Source organism: Lynx rufus, unplaced genomic scaffold, assembly GCF_022079265.1.
Source record: "Lynx rufus isolate CCGP_SWC_20201006 ecotype Redwood Valley unplaced genomic scaffold, mLynRuf1.p SCAF_20, whole genome shotgun sequence".
NCBI classification, from domain to species: domain Eukaryota; kingdom Metazoa; phylum Chordata; class Mammalia; order Carnivora; family Felidae; genus Lynx; species Lynx rufus.
The window spans coordinates 14,635,397-14,649,026 of NW_025814835.1; the positions used below are offsets into that span (position 1 = coordinate 14,635,397).

General features: G+C 36.9%; 1 protein-coding gene across 9 annotated transcripts in view; it reads right to left on the minus strand.

Moving 5' to 3' along the window:
* The window catches only part of RELCH (RAB11 binding and LisH domain, coiled-coil and HEAT repeat containing), a 115,960-nt gene that overhangs the window by 100,939 nt on the left and 1,391 nt on the right, over positions 1–13,630 (minus strand). The window lies entirely within an intron of this gene.

A 13,630-nucleotide genomic window follows, 5' to 3' on the forward strand; every position in this document is an offset into this window, starting at 1 on the left:
CCTCTTCATATTATGTTTAATCATACATACAGACCTAGGTTAGAGCTGTTTAACCACCATACATTATTTCTCCATTATACTGTTAGTATTTCTCTGCAATTTTCAAAGAACTCCTCTGTATAATGGGAAAGTCCTTGGGGAAAGCAAACATACACACAGTTTTCAAGTTGGCATTATTATGGCCATTGAAAAATATTTTCTAAATGTTTTTTTAGTCCAAGCCAACCACAACTTTATGTTTTCAAAAAAAAAAAAATATCTGACACCTGTCTAAATAATAACTAAGATGTCACAAAAGTAAAAATCTCCTAATTCACTTAAATTTGTTCTATTTCAGAAAAAAAAACTACTAATGAAGAAAATAATTTCAATTTTGACTGAAATAACCTATAACAAATGTTGTAAAAGTACTTTGGATTTTCAGACTAATAACAGGTAATACTATAGGCTTAAGAGAAACATGCTTCTTTAGATTCAGCCACAATTCTTTTCCAAGGTAAGTGCCTTTCTAAATACTATTAAAAGAGAAAGAGTTTGAAACTTTTAACCTCTTTTATTAAGAAAGAAGCTATCATATTCTAATATGGAGTATGCCACAAAGCGTTTCTTCAAATTCTAGGGTTATGTAACTTCTTAATAATTCACTTTATAACTCAAGAAACTGAATGGCTCAGAAGTTTCATCATAGTTGGCAAACCGGTAAAACCTGTATGTAGGTTTCAAATTAAGTCTGAGAACTAAATTCATTATACACAGTGTGACTATAAAGCGTGCAGATTAATTTCATAAATCACATATGAAAGTCTCACATATATTTATTTTAATATTTTAGCACTATTGGCAGGATATACTTTTACAACAGTTCGAAAAACTGAAAAGGTATCTTTTATGGAAATTACATAGTACTTTAAATTTTTTTTTTTTTCAACGTTTATTTATTTTTGGGACAGAGAGAGACAGAGCATGAACGGGGGAGGGGCAGAGAGAGAGGGAGACACAGAATCGGAAACAGGCTCCAGGCTCTGAGCCATCAGCCCAGAGCCCGACGCGGGGCTCGAACTCACGGACCGCAAGATCGTGACCTGGCTGAAGTCGGACGCTTACCCGACTGCGCCACCCAGGCGCCCCTACATAGTACTTTAAAAACTAACTGTAATTAGGGGCACTGGGTGGCTCAGTCGGTTAAGCAACAGCTCTGTCAGCTGTGCTGACAGCTCAGAGCCTGGAGCCTGCTTCCGATTCTGTGTCTCCCTCTCTCTCTGCCCCTCCCTCGCTCATGCTCTGTCTCTCTGTCTCTCAAAAATAAATAAACATAAAAAAAAAAGAATTAAAAATTTTCACTATATACTCTTCTTTGTACCATCTAGTTTTGTTGGTATTTTGGTATTTTACCCCCAAAGGCATTTAATACTTTTTTTTTTTTTATTTTAAATTTTTTTTTTTTCAACATTTATTTATTTTTGGGACAGAGAGAGACAGAGCATGAACGGGGGAGGGGCAGAGAGAGAGGGAGACACAGAATCGGAAACAGGCTCCAGGCTCCGAGCCATCAGCCCAGAGCCTGATGCGGGGCTTGAACTCACGGACCGCGAGATCGTGACCTGGCTGAAGTCGGACGCTTAACCGACTGCGCCACCCAGGCGCCCCAATTTAATACTTTTTATAATGTGAGCATTTGATAATTAAAAAGTCATGAAAGTACCCAATTCATAATGAAAGGATAGGGAGAAAAGTATTACCAAACAATTAGCTTTATATTTGAATTCTTTCTGTAAAGGTGGTTTACTGAACCACGCCTAAATAAATCTATGTCATAGTAAATAACAAAGAAATATAAACTATAGAAATTCAATATAAAGAAAAATAATAAATTATCCTTAAACCTGAGGTTGTATATAAACATTTTAATATGTTAACCACTTAAATTAAGTATGGATCTTACAGATCTGGCAAGGACAAAACTTACATTTATATTTTCTGATCCTCAATTTTTCTCCAATGCTGGGGCTCATTTCACTGACCCCTACGTTCAAAATATTTGAAAACTAGAATATTAGAGATAGTCCAACCCCCACATTTTCACAGATGAGAACACAGAACTATGTATTCATTCAGTATTTAATAATCCTCAGTGGGGAATATAAATTTGGTTAAGAGTTGGTCCTTGCCTTAAATAGGCTTGTAAGTCACTGGAATTAAGTCATGTATATAGATAACAATGATACAATCAGATCACTGTATGTTAAAGATTCAATGAATTAATCTGTAAGGCAGGAGTAGAAATCAAGTCTCCCAGATTGTAGTCAGCTGTCTTTTTCTCTTTGTCACAAGATTCCACAATGGGCTAGGCTTCAAAGTCACAAGACTAAACCTTAAGAAAAGACTTAAATGCAGAAACTTTATAACAAACTATTTAAGTTAAAACTTCTATAGTGCTGGAGGATTTTGCCCTATGAACGGTTGTCAGGCAAAAAGGAGGGGTATTAATAACTATTATCAATAATTATTATATTTTGGGGGCAGTTAAGTGGTTCAGTCAGTTAAGCATCCTACTCCTAACTTCAGCTCAGGTCACGATCTCACAGTTTATGCGAGAGCCCACACCGGGCTCTGTGCAGACAGTGTGGAACCTGATTAGGAATCTCTCTCTCCTTCTCTCTGTGTCCCCCCCCCCCCCCCAGCTTGCACATGTGCGCGTGCTCTCACTCAAAATAAATAAACATTAAAAAATTATTATTATTGCATTTTTTAACATGTTCTGACCACTTGTTCTATGCCAGATGCTGTGCCAGACACTTTCCGCGTGTAACCTTCTTTAACCTTATAACAAACAGCCCCTCCACAAGAGGAGTCACCGCCATCTGCCTCTTACAGTAGAGGAAACAAACAACGCAGAGTCGCACAGCTAGCAAGCGGCAGAGCAGAAATGTAATAAAGTCAAGCTCTCCGATGTGGAGGCCTGAGCTCTAAACCATTAAGTTCTCTTGAATAGTAACTCAGGGCACGGAGGTTCAGATCTCCCAGGCTCCAGGTAAGCTGGGCTTGATAATGTGAATGGCCTCAGAAAGATCACACTTGACTGGGCTTTGCTCAGGCAAAGCTGAGGGAATAGGCTACAGAGGGAAAGGCTAATTCTCACAAGGAATATGCTAAACTCACAAATTTAGAGGATACTACTATCTACCTAAAGGTCATTTCTTTAGCACATATTGCACATTTATTCAAAGCTTTTTGCCCGGCATGGTGTTAGGCGCTGGTGACACAAAGACAAAACATGGTCTCCTTTCAATACTCGTGTAAAATAAACATTTATAAATTGCCTACTTTAGGCTTTGGTTCCAGGTATGAAAGAAGACACAGATATGAGGCATAAACTCCAACTAACATCTTAAAAGAAAAAAAACCTAGTCAGCGAGGGGCGCCTGGGTGGCTCAGTCGGTTAAGTGTCTGACTTCAGCTCAGGTCCTGATCTCGCAGTCTGAGTTTGAGCCCCGCGTCGGCCTCTGTGCTGACAGTTCAGAGTCTGGAACCTGCTTCAGATTCTGTGTCTCCCTCTCCTGCTCTCATTCTGTCTCTCTCTCTCAAAAATAAATAAACATTAAAAGAAATTAAAAAAAAAAACCTAGTCAGCTAAAACTAACACCCCAAAAATTCACTATTAAGAGTTTATTAGAGGGCACCTATGTGGCCCAGTTAGTTCAAGTGTTCAACTCTTGATTTTGGCTCAGGTCACAATCTCATAGTTGTGAGATCAAGCCCTTGGTCGGGCTCTGCACTGACAGTGCGGAGCCTGCTTGGGATTCTCTCTCTCTCCCTATCTCTCTGCCCCTCCCCTGCTGTCATGTAAGCATGCTCTCTTTCTCTCTCTCTCTCAAAATAAATAAGTAAACATTAAAAAAAAAAAGACATGCTCCAGGCTGAGCTATAAAATAAAAAATATATATACACACATACATACATACATATATAAAAATTACATTTAAGGGACACTGAGTAAACAATGGGAGTACAATAAAAGTTTTGTATATGGACAGCATGGTTGAAAAGGCAGAAAGAAACAAAATATTAGGAGGAACTTTATTATATATATCCATAACAAAATATTTTAAAATCACTTTTATCATATACTATGCAAAAGAATGGGAAAATATTAAAATTCCTAGATAGATTTGTAAATTCCCAAACAGGTTTGCAAATTCTTTTTTTCTGTAATATACAATTTTGCTAATAAAAAAATGTTTGGAAAAAGTTGCTTTAGACAGGAGGAAGCAATTTTAAAAGGTTTCAGCTGGAGTGGCATAAATAAATAGCTTTTAAGATCAAGTAAGAATAATGATGGAAGAAGAGATTAAGGGCACATGAACCAGTTAGAAGGTTAAAAATGATGGTCCAGATGTGAGCTAAAGGCCTTAACTAAGGCAGCACACAAGCACAGAACTGAGAGGGTGAGAAATAACAGAAAATATGATGACACTACCTTGAGTGAGCAATCTTATCCACCTACAACAGGACCAACTGGTTACAAAAACAAATGCACATCATTTCTGATTGCTGGGAAGAAAGCTACACCCATGACTTCCATTGTGGTCTTCTCTTCTTTGAGGCTTAGTCATGCTCTGTGACTACACCAGAAACTTGAGATGTAACCATGCAGCAAAACGTCAAGACTGAAAAAGAGAGTATAAATGAATTCGCCCTTGTAAGATTATTTCATTCATTCAGAAGCATTAGTGACCATATTTGGCTCTAATGTGAGGCTCAGCTGATCCTGGTCTACAACCTGGATATCCTACAATCACATGTAGGGTATGCAGGTCCTGATATAGATTAAGTGAAGCACTCTGTAACATGGACCTCTTGATGAAATTAACTGATGCTTTAGGCAGAGTATTCACCTTTGCCTTAGTGTGTGGTGCTACGGTTTGTCACTTTGACCGTTTTTTAAATGGTCAATTTTATACTATCTGACCTGCTTTCTGCATTAAGGAGGGTGGCTATTCTGATGGAGTTAATAAGATATACTCTGAATGAATTAAGCTATGTTGCCCAATCATACACTAAAATGACCTAAGAACTCCTGCTGAGCTATTTTAAAGCAGACATAAAACAGCAGTTGTTTGTAATGAAAGGAGTGTAGGCTTTGAAGTTAGTGATCTGGGTTGGAATCCTCGTCCTGCCACTAACTACATGATTTGTGGGAAAATATAACAGGGCACACAAGGAAAGGTAAGGACCTGTGCCCATCTCCCAATTGGCAATCCTCCTCTGAAATACCAATCATTGTTTAGCCTCTTTTGTATGTATCCTTTTTTTTTTGTATAGACTCTATTTTTGTTTTTTGTTGTTGCTTTTTAAAATTTATGTATTGTTTAATTTACACCCAAGTTAGTTAGCATATGGTGCAACAATGATTTCAAGAGTAGATTCCTTAATGCCCCTTACTCATTTAGACCACTACCCCTCCCCAAACCCGTCCAGCAACCCTGTTTGTTATCTATATTTAAGAGTCTTTTATGTTTTGTCCCCCTCCCTGTTTTTATATTATTTTTGCTTCCCTTCCCTTATGTTCATTTGTTCTGTATCTTAAATTCCTCATATGAGTGAAGTCATATGATTTTTGTCTTTCTCTGACTAATTTTGCTTAGCATAATACCCTCTAGTTCCATCTCCGTAGTTGCAAATGGCAAGATTTCATTCTTTTTGATTTCCAATACTCCATTGTTTGTATGTATCCTTTTAAATTATGCTAGGCATATGCAAATATCTTTTTTGTACATAAATGGAAACATATACACTTGTTATTAATTTATTCAATTTATAATAGAACTTGGTGATCATTCCACATTAGCACATATAGACTATTCTGTTTTAATTAACCAATCTTTACTGTTGATATTTAGGGTTTTCTAAATCTTTAATACTTTTACCTATAAATGATATTTAAAAAATGACGGTTCAATTGTTTTAATGCAAATAAACATATATGTCTATAATAAATTACAGAAGTAGAACTGGAGATTAAAGAATATGTTTTTTTACAAAGTGATCGATATTGCCAAGTTACTTTCCAGAGTATCAAACCAACAGTGCATGAGTCCATATTTTATGTTCCAGCCTTCGTGTCACACATATTTTTATCAAAATTACAATCAGAAGAGAATATTGCTTGTAGAAAAAACTTGTTGGGAAGAGTCCAGTGAGACCATAGATTCAAAAATTACCTATCAATACAGGCTACCTTTTTGATACGGACCTCTTATTTAAAGGTTTAGGAGATGGGGCACCCGGATGGCTCAGTCAGTTGAGCGTCCAACTTCAACTCAGGTTATGATCTCCCAGTTTGTGATTTCGAGCCCTGTGTCGGGGTCTGTGTTGACAGCTCGGAGCCTGAAGCCTGCTTCAGATTCTGTTTCCCTCTCCCTCTCTCTCTGTCCTTCCCCCTCTCACACTCTGTCTCTCTCTCTCAAAAATAAATAAACATTAAAAATAAATAAAAGTTTAGTAGACAAAAATCAGTATTCTTACTATTATGACGTACTAAAGGGCACAAAATGCAAATATTCATCCTTAAGAACACTGATAAAATGGACTAGAGATTTTGGTGATACATTCGTAATTCTCATCATTCCACCTTACATTCTTTGGTTAACTCTCCTTACACATCCATCTCTGACAAAAAAAAAAACAAAAAACAAAAAAGTTTTAATTCTTGGGGCACGTAGGTGGCTCAGTTGGTTAAGCATGTGACTCTTGATTTTGGCTCATGTCATGATCTCACTGTTCTCGTGAGATCGAGTCCAGTGTCCGCAGAGCCTGCTTGGGATTCTCTCTCTCCCTCTCTCTCTCTTCCCTTCCCTGTACACACACACTCTCTCTCTCAAAAATAAATAAAGAAACTTAAATTTTTTTTTTCAATTTTCACCATGATGGTAAAGTAAGTCTTTAAGAAAAATTAGAAACTTTTTTTTTTTTTTCAACGTTTATTTATTTTTGGGACAGAGAGAGACAGAGCATGAACGGGGGAGGGGCAGAAAGAGAGGGAGACACACAGAATCAGAAACAGGCTCCAGGCTCTGAGCCATCAGCCCAGAGCCGGACGCGGGGCTCGAACTCATGGACCGCGAGATCGTGACCTGGCTGAAGTCGGACGCCTAACCGACTGCGCCACCCAGGCGCCCCGAGAAAAATTAGAAACTTTAAGACTGTTGCTAGGTCCTTTTCTTTTCCTTTTTTTTTTTTTAATGTTTATTTATTTTGAGAGAGAGGCAGGGGAAGGGGAAGAGGGTGTGCTGCAGAGAGAGAATCCCAAAAGGCTCCACGCTGCCAGCCAGAGACTGACGCAGGGCAGGGCTTGACCCCACCGACCAGGAGATCAGGACCTGAACCAAAATCCAGAGTCAGAAGCTCAACTGACAGAGCCACACAGGTGCCCTGCTAGGTCCTTTTCTAATGGTAATTCTACTTCCATACACACGCACAGAATATTTACAAGACACCCCGTGCAATGCAGTAAAAAACTTTGGTATAAAATAGTTTTCTTCACTTGACACATGCTAAATATATCTTAAAAGAGATCTGTATCGACACTATAATAAGAATTATGAACTGATTCTGAAGATTTCCTTTCCAAACAACATTGATCCTCAAGGTCACAAATGGCAACAGGAGATTAAGAATAGATAAACTGGTACACAGGTACCAATAGTTTGTGAGCAAAAAATGATTTTTTTACAGTTATTTTGCAATTTCAAATAATAGATGATATTCAATATAAAGTAACAAAAAAGTAGACAAGTGCCAGACATGTATGAAGAAATAACTTACTCCAAACAAAACAAAATAAAACTAATGTAAATCTCCTCAAATCAAAGAGGCACAGAGTTCAAAATACGGACAAATAGCAAAACACTATTTACTTAAACATCAACAGCATATTTTTAGTATAAATAACTTAGAAACCATAATTTATCATCAAATCTCAGTACTTATAGGTAGAAGCCAGTAAAAATAAGCCGTTAATATTTAAGACCTTTCTCGGTATTTGTAATTTTTAGACCAAGGTAAATGTTTTTCATCAAAAAATCATGGGGGAGGGGCGCCTGGGTGGCTCAGTCGGTTGAGCGTCCAACTTCAGCTCAGGTCATGATCTCCTGGTTCTTGAGTTCAAGCCCCGCGTCCGGCTCTGTGATGACAGCTCAGAGCCTGGAAGCTGCTTCAGATTCTGTGTCTCCCTCTCTCTCTGCCCCTCCCCAGTCATGCTCTGTCTCTCTCTGTCTCTAAAAAATGAATAAACGTTAAAAAAAAAAAAACAAAAAACACGAGGGAGAGAAGCATAGTTAAAAGCCATACAAAAATGGGGCACGTGGGTGGCTCAGCCAACTTCGGCTCAGGTCATGATCTCGTGGTTTGTGAGTCCAAGCCCGCATCAAGGTCTGTGCTGACAGCTCGGAGCCTGGAGCCTGCTTCCGATTCTGTGTCTCCCTCTCTCTCTGCCCCTCCCCTGCTCACACTCTGTCTCTCGCTTTCTCTCAAAAATAAACAAACATTTAAGAAAAAAATTTTTAAAGCCATATAAAAACAAATTAACCAAACTTAGTTTTTGACCTAAAAATACTAAGCAAAATGAAAATTACATTAATTCTAGGTTTTTTTCCAATCAAGTTAAAAAAAAAAAACACATACATTCTGAAGATCACTAACTTTCTTTTTGAAAAACAGAAAGTATAATTTCAATTTCTGACAGAAATAAGGTCTGCTTTCTCTGATTAAAATCCCTATCTTGTTTCCTTTCAGCCCAAATACCACAATGGCTTGAAATATCATACTGCATTTTTACAAGTACCCAAATGGAATCACTTTATTTAGTGGAGAGCCAGATAATGGTAAGCATGGTCCCAGATGTTTTAAATAAGGCAAAATATAAAATAAATATTATCTTTCCTTTACCCTCACTTCCTTTTCCTTTTCCTCACTCATGATAGAGAGTCTAAATATGGACAAATAATAAAGTTACTATTTATTCAAAATTCCACTTTCTCCACAAATACCATTTCATCATCACAATCAGCAATAATTTTTCTATATCTGAATGTTTACACTATTATTTGTGTCACTGTTCTATAGCTTTTTCATGTGTTAGTCCTGCTGCCTTTTCACCAAGAACATAAGCTCAAGGACCTGCATTAAACATCTTTTGGATTCCCACAATCCTAACTGATTATACAATTTAATAAATATATTGATGAACATAAGATATTGAATAGCAACTATATTCAAGTCACCGTGCTAGCCAGTGAGACTACATGACTACTTTTGATACAAGAAAGGCATTGGCAAGAAAAATGCCAGTTATACAACAGATAAATTTAGGAACGTATATGGTCTAGACAATAGTGGAAAGTCTCATTCGCTAAAAGCAGTGAAACTAATAAATTATTTTATTGAAACAGTTTGGAAATATTTTAGCAATATTTACTGATATTTTCTCTCAGAAGCCAGAGGAAGCACTAAACCCAGTTTCAACCTAACGAGGGAGGAAGTACTTTGTAAAGTGAAAAAGATGGGAATGTTGGAAGACTGTCATGACAGCTTAGCATTGGTGATACTGAAAAAGGAATACTGAACACAGTGAGATATGCACTCTGAGAATTCTGAGAAAAGACAGGTAGGATCATGAAACAGAAAACTTTGAAAAGGAGGAAAATGACTCAAGAGAGCTGTAGACTCACAAGTGAAATTATCACAATCATAAATGACTGCCTCTTGACAAGCTACCTTATAAAAACTTGAAGACATGGTAGGGTGCCTGGGTGGCTCAGTCGGTTGGGAGTCCAACTTCAGGTCAGGTCATGATCTCGTGGTTTGTGGGTTTGAGCCCTGGGTCGGGCTCTGTGCTGACGGCTCGGAGCCTGAAGCCTGCTTCGGATTCTGTGGCTCCCTCCCTCGCCCCTCCCCTACTAGCACTCTATCTCTCTCTCTCTCTCAAAAATGAACATTTTGAAAAAATTTAAAAAAAACCCTGAAGACATGGTAAATACAGAATAAAAGAAATCCATTACTGACAGGCATTAAGTCATTTGTCTTCTCCATCTGATCACCTACTGTCTCTACTAAATAAAAAAAAAAGTTGGGCTCATCTCTGAAATTACAGTCCGATTTCGATCAGTGCTCTAAAACTTCAAAGTGGAACCAGCATTCTTCTGGCAAAGATACTACAATCTGCTCAGTGTAAATCAATGACATTGCCATAATTTTTATCTTGCAATCTAATTGAAAAGCAAAACAATTACTAAATGGAAGTTTATTCTGGCCCAATTGGCAAAAATACAGAGAAAAAATATAAATGTTGTGTGTCTGTTCAAACCATAAAATTCTTCTACCATTTGAATGTTTTACAAACATGGATTACTCTTTTAGTCAAGAAAAAAAGATTAAATACAGTATGAAGACTTCTTTAAGTATTTTAAAAGCACTATCATACTATAATATTTACCTAAGGTCAACAGACTTCTAGGTAAATAATTCAGTAAATCTTGCAAAATTAAACTGTTTTTAGACATCAATGAAAGAAACTACTTTTGGTTACATATTTAATATTCCAAAGTATGATAAATTTTCAGATTGATATATATCAATCAAAATATATACAAAAAAGAAATAAAAATAACTTAATGTTTTAGATAATCCAAACTATCAATTTTTACACTGTATAATCAACCAAAACATTCTTATTGAGCTTTATAAAATCATAATCCAGTTAGCAATAATCAACACACTAAACTTGAACATAGGGGATCTTTAAAAACAGGCAGTAGTCCAATCCTAAAGGAACACTTATCCTCTGAATTCCTAAAATATAATTTGTGCATTCCAGAGCTTAGTCAAAATCTTCAAAACATGGTACTAAGCACAGTCTTACAGACTTACTTAAGCATTTATCTATTTTCTAACTAGATTAAGAAATTTATAGGCACTGATATTTTGATATATACAACGCATTTGTATTTAAACTGTACTAAAGCTTGTGCTATGTTTGCACATTTATAGAAAGAATATTTAAGAAATAGTTCTTTTTTTTATAACCTTAATTGAAGTGCAGTCCTGCCATCACAGACCTAAATGCAAAAGCTAAAACCATAAAACTTCTAGAAGAAAATGTAGGAGAAAATTTCTGCAACTTTGGGATTGGCAAATATTTCTCATTAGGACACAAAAAACATGAATCATTAAAGAAAAAACTTGATTAACTGGACTTGGAAGAAATTTAAAAAATGACATGCAAACCATACTGGGAAAAGTATTTGCAAAACACATATTAATGAAGGACTTGGGTCCAGAATATATAAAACCTAATTTAAAAATTCAGTTAAAGACATGAACAGACATTTCCCACAAAAGAAAATATACTAATGGCAAAAAGCTCAGGAAAAGGGAGTTCAGCATCACTAGTTCTCAGGGAAACAAAAATTAAAACCACAATGAGGGGCACCTGGGTGGCTCAGTTGGTTAAGCGATCAACTCTTGATTTCAGCTCAGGTCATGATCTCAAGGTTCCTGGGCTCCAGCCCCATGTCTGTGCTGACACCAGGAGCCTGCTTGGGATTCTCTCTCTCCTTCTGCCCCTCCCCTGCTCTCTCTCTCAAAAATAAATAAATAAACATTTGGGGAAAAAGAAAAAAAAAAAAACAACACAACATACGTGATACCACCAATCTCTCATAGAAGAAGTTGAATAAAAAGCCTGAAAATAGTGTTTAGGGGATGTGGACCTCTCATACACTGGTGATGGGAATTCTAAATGGTACAACCACTTTGGAAAACAGTTTGACAGCTTCTTATAAACTTAAGTATATAGTAACTATATGACCCAACAATTGTATTCTTAGGTATTATCCAAATGAAATGAAAATATGTGTTTATGCAAAAAGAAACCATACAGGAAAGAATATATGCGCTCCATGATTCCATTTATATGAAATTTTAGAGCCGGCAAAACTTATGTATAGAAGTGGTTCCTAATCTGGGGAATTTTGGCCTCCCATTCCCTGGACAATGTTGGAGACATTTTGGTTGTCACAACTTGAGAGGTGGAGTAGGAATGGTTGCTACAGGCATCTAGTGTGGATAGATCCTGTTAAACATTCTAGAATTATCAGGCCCAAAATTTTCATAGTGCCCAGGCTGCAAAATTGTTACACAGTGATCAGTGGAGGTCTAAAGGTGGGACTGGGGATATAATGCAAAGAAATATGAAGAAATTCTGAGGATGATAAAAATGTTCTATATTTTAATTGCAATAGTGATTAGTTTTTCAAAACTCATCAAACTATACACTTTAAAATAGGTGCATTTTGTTGTATGCCGTCTTACATCAAAGTTGATGATAAAAAAGTGCCTGTCAAATAACATAAAGCTATACAAAATAATTTAATCCAATGTTAGTTTTTTAATATATATGAATGGAAAAGACAGGAAAGGCAAATATCATTGGTGAGATTACTGATAATTTTTACTTTTTTCTTTTTTGTTCATGTCCTTTGTATTCACTTGAAAATACGACTTAGAGTTTAAATCAAAAATACAACTTTTTTTTTAAGTGTTTATTCATTTTTGAGAGAGAGAGAGAGAGAGCGTGAGCAGGGGAGGAGCAGAGAGAGAGGGGGACAGAGGCTCCGAAGCAGACTCTGCTCTGACAGCAAGGAGCCCGATGTCTGGCTCGAACCCACGAACCATGAGATCATGACCTAAGCCGAAGTCAGATGCTCCACTGATTGAGCCACTCCGGCCCCCCTAAATATAACTATTTCTATATACAGAAAGTTTTAAAGAGAAATTTTCACTAGTAACAGTGATATCAAGCTGCAATAAGGTAGGCTAAGAAATTCTTTCAACTAGAACGAAGTCACAAAGAATAACCTATTTCATTATATTAACAGAGTAGAAAAACAGCAGATGTAATTAAGTTACGTTCAACAATAGGCTAGGGACTATACAAAGTGTGAAGAGTATAAAGAGGTCCCTCAAGAAGTACCTATCTAACGGAGAAAAATGATGCTGTCAACAAACCAAATACAAAACAATTAAAGACCACAGTTTACATATGCAAGTAGTACAATGAAACAAGCCACTGAGGGGGGAAAAAAAAGACACAAGCAACTAACTAAACATGGGGGGGTGGAGGGGGAAGCATTTACAAAGAAGACATTTAGGCCGGCCGGCAACGAGAACAGCTTTTCCTGAAAAGAAGATTATCCTACATACTGAGTAAGGAAGTTGTACCTACTGAGAAAATTTCGTATCAAAGAGAGAAATCTGCCTGGGATTTACCTTGATGGAAAATGCACCCTTTGCACTTGCACCATGTCTAGATTTGGCAACAGAATTCTCTGGCACCATGCGAAGGGAGAGACAAAACAATCAATTGCGCTGCAGTTTAAAAATCGTACATTTAACCTTTCTTAGTAAATTCCAGTTGGCCTCATCTGACACACTAAAACTTCTCACACCATTAGTAAGGGAAAATCTAAGTTGCCTGCCGGAAGAGGATACTGGTAATGCAGAATACATCCTCGAAAGTAGGTTTTCAAGCCGTAAGAAACACTTATAAATATACGCCAGATGGGGTAAACAA